This window comes from Perna viridis, chromosome 4 (genome assembly GCF_037379345.1).
Source record: "Perna viridis isolate PV_CMFRI_1.1 ecotype Kerala chromosome 4, ASM3737934v1, whole genome shotgun sequence".
Taxonomy (NCBI): domain Eukaryota; kingdom Metazoa; phylum Mollusca; class Bivalvia; order Mytilida; family Mytilidae; genus Perna; species Perna viridis.
Genome location: NC_142448.1, coordinates 20,156,773 through 20,164,195, shown reverse-complemented (window position 1 = coordinate 20,164,195; position 7,423 = coordinate 20,156,773). Strand labels below are relative to the sequence as shown.

The window sequence follows — 7,423 nt, the reverse complement described above, 5'->3', positions numbered from 1 at the left end:
TCCATGTGTATCAAACTAACTGATATGCAATAAACTTGATCTAAATTAGCCAAGCACGGCGCCTGGACTCTCCCTTCATTTATAGGGTGTAGATTTTGATTGTCTGTGGGAATTTGTTGTAGCCCACCCTCATAATCTCTCCAATTTACAAATAAACACGAGAGACGCGGTTTATAATCTAATGTCTCTGGTTTGATGTATTTATGACACGACCGATATACAATTTTATTTACTATCTCGGAGACGAAAATCTTCTATTTCCCTTTCTAATTTCTATGGTTAGTTTTAGATGATACCATTTACCTTTAAATCTGACCCATAAGTGGTGCAATGGAAGATTTGATGACAGAAGATTTATTGCGCCTAAAACTGCAAATGCATTTACGATTCATAAAGGGCTTTTTGTAAAAAACTAACCTTACAGGCCAGATGTTTCATGTATCTAACTCATCAAGGCTGTGAACTGTTGAAGAATTTCTAACCTTCCTATCAGCTTATCTATTTCTACCTTTAAATGCTTATGATGCACACTTCCGATAGAAAAACATGTCATTCATCAAATAGTGCAATGTGGTATTGATGAATAAAAAAAGACTGTTATTGGCCACTTCCTGTTTTACGTGATTTAATAGCGAGATCTCTAATCCTATCTGCGAATGATACATTTTTTTTCTGAGAAATGCTTGGATTAGAAAGTAAAGATAATAATTGAAGTTGGAGTTAATTTCTTATACAGCTCATTGGAGTATTCCCCCTTTAATCTGTCCAAAAAGGTGTGTTGATTTGACGGGTAACAATGCAATGTATTTAATATTCTGCTGAGTTGATCCGAGTTATACATAACGAAAGAATAATGCTGTTCGCCAGAGGTCTATAGTACATAATATGACTGAAGCATGGACTAAAGCAATAAATATTACAAGACTGAAACGGGCTTATATACAATAACTTAGCAGTAAAACTGTACATGACTGAAACAGGGCCTAAGGCAGTAACATATTACATGACTGAAACAGGGCCTAAGGCAATAACATATTACATGACTGAAACAGGGCCTAAGACAGTAACATATTATAGGACTGATACAGGGTCTATAGCAGTAACATATTACATGACTGAAACAGGGCCTAGGGCAGTAACATATTACATGACTGAAACAGGGTCTAAGGCAGTAACATATTATAGGACTGAAACAGGGCCTAAGGCAGTAACATATTATAGGACTGAAACAGAGTCTATAGCAGTAACATATTGCATGACTGAAACAGGGCTTATAGCATTAACATATTGCAATACTGAAACAGCGCCCATGGCAGTAAAATATCGCATGACTGAAACAAGGCATATGGAAGTAACATACTATAGAACTGAAAAAAAGGTCTATAGCAGTACCAGTAATAGAGGACTGAAGCGGGATATATAACAGTAACATATTATAGGACTGATACAAGGTCTTTAGCAGTAACAAAATATAGGACTGAAACAGGGTCTATAGAAGTACCATTACATAGAACTGAAACGGGATATATAGCAATAACATATTATTGAGCTGAAACCAGGTATATAGCAGTAACATAATATAGAACTGAAACGGAGTATATAGCAATAACATATTATAGAATCGAAACATCTTCTATAGCAGTAACACAGTACAGGACTGAAACATGGTATATAACAGTAACACAGTACAGGACTACATGAAGCAGGGTATATAGCAGTATCATATAACAGAACTGAAATAAGACATACATCGGTTGCATTTTACAGGATTGAAACCAATGAATGACAACAATGGTTGAAAAAAATACACAACAGCAACAAACAAAAAGGAAACATACACTAGTTTTTTTGCCATTTTAAGATTCGCTTTTAAGAAGCCAAAAGAAGTAAAATGCGCGGTTTTAAAAAGAATATGCATAGCAATACAAAGCTGTAATGTGCAGGGCAGGGAGGTGTAACTTTAACATTTTACAATATTAATGATGTACAAATACCATTTGTTTACCGCCCAGGACATGGTGACCAGACATTCAGACTTACCTTAATCAATTTTTATAAATATTACTGACTATCGAACCCCATTACCCCCATAGACCTGATCCATGTACGGCTATTTGTTTATTTATACCGAGTATACATTACGGACGTTCGTATGTTAACATTGTAGTTATAACAAGTAGCTGGCACCAGTCAGTCATGTAAAATAATACAAACGCGTGTTATACTAACATACTTATGTCCCAAGGAATCAGCACGCAATTTTGACTAATTGATTGATGTTTGGTACTATGTTCTTGTGTTATCTGTTAAAATTTAGCTCGTTTAATTTAGACTCTATTTCTGTTAATAATGAAAGAGAACCCATTTTCATTAACCCAACTTAAAATGAAATGAAACTGGGATACGTCTCGACCTTGGCATGTCACTATCAAATATTTTTAGGTTAATATATTTGAAAGCACAAAGAACGCTAAAAAACAGTAAAGAAATTACGCTATTGGCAGTGTTAAAGAAAAGGCAACTGTGTGAGACACTCACAGCACCGGAAACAAATTCCTTGGCTTATTATATTTCCTCGAGTTTATGAGCTTTAGAAGATATTTGTAGTTGCGCTTTAAATTTGCATTCAGTATAACTCAGTACAATTGTCGTAAGTAATTATAGTTGTGTATATATCAATCCAAACTTTACTTGAACTAAAGGGGAACAAGTATCTATAAGATATATGAAATTGTAGTGCTTAACTATTCAAAGTTACTGTGACTATTTATGGGACTGAGAGACAAGGAAGTTCGCAGTAACTACTATGTTCGAGTTGCTATAATAATTTTAAGAATAACTACCGAATATTTATGGTGTGTTTCGGTCACATTACTGGTGCATTGTTCTCTTTGCTCGTGGATTCAACACTACAACGCAAGAACATTGCTTCAGGTAACTGTGGCATAACTATGTGTATATGACTATGCTTAATCATCTCATGAATTGATACGTTTTTCTCTCCCCAATTATTAATTTTCATACATATGATAATAATATGCAGGCGATGCTTACCCTACCGGTGCACCTAGTCAATACTCGCAGATTAAAGCAGTGATAGATTTTGTGTCTGTATTTTTAAAGTTTATGTATACTAGTATCTACGTTTTCATTGTTTCGTCTATATTCAACTATGACTCGGTTTCACAAGTAGACAAATAAAACAACTATAATGAAGCACGTTAAAATCATTTTAGTCCCTGGGACCACGACATAAAATGGAAACATGTAATTACACTTTAAAACATGCAAATGTGTACGAAAGATAATTAAACATGCAGTTTTTAAAATTTATTAATCAATTAGGTAACACTAATGAAAGATACCAAATATAGGTTTACACGTCACGAGTTTCTACATATAGTCAGCAATACACTAATTACCTGTACCAATTGACAGTAATTAGTTATCAAACTATTTAAAGCAATAAGATATCAAAATGAATAAACAAACAAAATGAACTCTATTTACTTATATTTTTATTGCGATTTTAAATGATTTATTAGTGTATGTGTTGGACAGTGTGGCGACGCTTTTTAGGTCAAAATCAATGAAAAATTGTTTGCCTTAAAAGACATTTCTTGATCTGTTTCATGTGACTACTCGAGATAGTACCAGATTTGATGGGAGTCCATGTTTTTATTATTTAGGATGTTATTTTATATCGAGGAATACTTTTGCATCCAATTCTTGATAATTAAGAACTATCTGCATATATATAATTACAAAGAACAAATCTGATGTCAAAATTTATCACTTATCCACTCGACAATGTGGGCACATAATTTACGTTCTTTTGAAAAAAGAATTGACAGTTCGTTCGTCTTTAAAAAATGGGATGCAGATAAGCGAAATCAAAGTTACAATAGAAGGATAAGGAAAAAGTGAGTTATCTCCCTTCAATTAATCTTGTGCGTGTATGATTATATCTCGAATGCATCATCTTACTTACGCTACCCCTTTTTTTATTTAGTCGGACTCGACTATCGGAAATCTCCAAATTAGACTACGCAAATATTGGAATTCGCAGTATGGGATGCAACCGACTGTTCCCGTCGTTTGTTTAAGTAAAACTTCAAAATAGTAAAAACATAGTACAAAACTGTGAAACGAAGTGCTATAACGGGCTATCAATCTAAGCATACCGTTATGACAAAATGACAATTAATGACAGTCAGGTGTTTCGAAAAAAATGCAAACCTTTACTTTTATATGTCTAGTCCTGTCTTATAAGTACCTGTCCATCTAAAGCTCTGACACTGGTAAAGTGATTCATGGTGTAGAAAAACCCATGGGTCAGACGATGCTTTTTTGGTCTACATATGCTATATTTTCATGTGATAATAGTCCTTTTTGTATTTAGATCTGTACTTTTGAGAAAACTACACTTTAACCTCCCACTAAAATCAACCAAATCAAATCAAACCAAGAACGACAACTCTTTCAAAGTGTTAATTTCATGTACAATCTATATAAATCTTATCTCAAAAGCGCAATCCCCAAATGAAAAACTAAGACTGGTTATGTGATCTATAACGGTTCTGAACAAGAAATAAAACTGAAATCGGTGGGTTTTTGATACGCATGAATCACCTCCTGTCTGATTTTTATAAAGACTGATACTTAATACGAACATTTCTTTAGCTCATGAAAATGTTTGTCATTCTTTCTTCAGTATTGATTATTCCAAGGCCCAAGGTCCACCAGTTTCTCCATAAATGAAGCGTGAAGCACACACGAAATCAAAGGCATCCACTTAAATATGATATCTACACATTGTATACTATTTCACAGCTTCATTTGACAAATCTTTTTATATCTAAATGATAAGCCGTTTGATTATTTATGAAGCGGCATATTTCACTCGTAAGCCTTTTTATCTTACATAACCTTTTTTCCATTAACATCAGTATTAAATATGGAATTTCTTTTCTGTTAGGACGAGGAGACAATAAGGCGAATAGGATATATTATTTCGAAAACAAATAGACTTTCCCTAGTTTATTAAAAGCTTATCTTTGTCTAACATCCGATAGAATCTGTTTGTACAACAATTCGACTCCGGTTCACTTTATTTCAGACACTGTATGGCGCGGGATCCGTGTTAGAAATGCGGGTGTGACATCTACGTGGAGACAACCGGACAGAAAAGGTTTGTTTTCCGGGACGCCAGCGGCTATTTTACAATAACATTTTATGTCATAAGTAATTAGCTAATACTAAACATATAATTCGATTATATATATCAGTGTATTTATCTTATAAGTATTATCCTTTCTTAAATAACGGCGATCAATTTCATGTGTCAAATAAACCATTTTGACTTCTATATAATGTATAACATTTCCTTCTCTAATTTTATCTGCATTTTGGAGGCAGTCGGTGAACTCCTTGCTTCAGAAATAGGAAAACAAGTTGGCGTCACAGATTTTGACGACTTTTTGTTTCTCGATACTTTATAATGTTTAATCTCCCGTGATACGACAGAATGACAGGTTTTAAATTTTCATACAAATCATTTCTGATTCTTTTTTCTGCAGAAATTATACGATTTATTTCTAGATCAGCTATAATTCTGGGTATAAATACATAATGATAGGTTTCGTTGTACTAGGGTATCTTATTGCCAACCTCAGTGCGCCGGAAGATCTAGATCAAACATTTATCTGACGTGAAACTTCGTCCATCCCAGCGGTAGAAACGCCTCTCGACTAGAAACCCATGGTTCACAAGGTGAATTGCCATATACTAACTTCCTGAAAAGTATGTTATTAATGATTCTTTTTGGTTGAAATTCTCAATAACATATTTTGCATTTATTTTCGTAGACTTTCAGTGCGCTTGAAAATTCGTAAAAACAAATGGTTATAGTATTTAACCGTGTATATATAAAAAGTGTACAATGATTTAGTTTTGAATAGCAGCTTAAAAGTGCAAAGACACCATCATATTGAAGCAGATATACTGTTGAAAGGGTCATTCTTAGCTATTTTTCTGGGAGTCCAATATTATATTTAAATCAATTAATTATCAGTAAGAAAAACTATTGTTTTTTTTTTCAGACAAACGCAGGACTCTCACTCCTGATATGTGAAATATCTGGACAATGTTTAAAGACCGACCTGTTGTACAAACATTTGCGATTTACAACTATCTTAAAAACCAACACTTTTTCCGCAAGAAAATTGCCATGCTTTATTATGATCGTATATACAAATAAACTGTAATAATGATTTTAGCATGAAAGTGAGAAAATTCAAATTCATAAATGCAAAAAATTTAATCAATGCTGAAAAGTACGGAGTTCATAAAAAGTATAATTATGAGACGCTGAATCATCGTGAAAAATTTTCGGTAAGTCATCAGAAATTGACACTTATGAGCCTATAAAATTCTGATATTATGGAGATGCGCTCTCTTAAGTTGGAAATTGTCCCAGCGTACTTTTCTTTTTATAAATAAATACACGAAGACCAACAAATAGACTAGTATATATATAGATGGTGTAAGTAAATACTCCAGGAACGTTACAAATAAAAGAAAACAAGGTAATACAATTCAAAGCTAGATATGATGTATATGAAAATATCAAGGCATGTATAGAAAAGAGTGACAAAGTCATGATCTAGCGCCTACAAATGGAGAATATTCTTATACTTTGCTTTTGCGATATTTCCTTTAAAACTATTTCCCCAATAGCTGAATAAAAACATGTGGGTCTATAGGACCGTGATTCACCCCATCATAACAATGATATAACTGTAAAATCCGTTACTTCTCTCTATTAACGAGACAAAAATTCTTATAACGATGAAGATAATGACTCTTTACCAAAGCGATTAGCCTCCAGAGAACTTCTCAGGGTTATGTCCTTACTAACAGGCTCGGGGACCTTTTACAACCCGAATTCGAAGTTAAAAACATTATAAATTCTTGCCTGCGTTGTTAATATCCAATAAATCATTGAGATTGTTATGAGTGTGCTGTATGACACATTTTAACATACTTGAATCGCTGAGGTGGTGTGAAATACGACAGATTCTTAAATACGTATGGAAGACACAAATAGTTCTATAGCTACTACAATGGGCAATTGACGGCTCCGAACGACTTATAACTAGAGCTGCATTGACAAATAAATAGAACCCCTTCTATCATAGTTCATCTTCAAACAATAAATTGAAGATACAAATCGCTGTTTTATTACAAATCCAACTCAAATAACGCCGTCCCACGCGGCGAAAGTAAACTTTGTATCACAAAAGGTAAAAATTTGGAGAGCATGCTTTTGATAAAAAATCTATGGCTTTTTAGAGGGTGACAAAGATTCTTTCCATTGAACTTCACATATTTTCTCTGTTTGCTCGGACCCAAGAAAAGTGGA

At 33.7% G+C, this 7,423-nt stretch overlaps 1 long non-coding RNA gene across 1 annotated transcript; it reads left to right on the top strand.

The window, feature by feature from the left end:
- Positions 1–5,080: 5,080 nt before the first annotated feature.
- On the top strand, positions 5,081–6,699 carry LOC148619246 (uncharacterized). Its single transcript, XR_015921558.1, has 3 exons — positions 5,081–5,191; positions 5,654–5,802; positions 6,102–6,699. It is a non-coding gene; the product is annotated as an uncharacterized LOC148619246 (long non-coding RNA).
- The last annotated feature ends 724 nt before the right edge of the window (positions 6,700–7,423 follow it).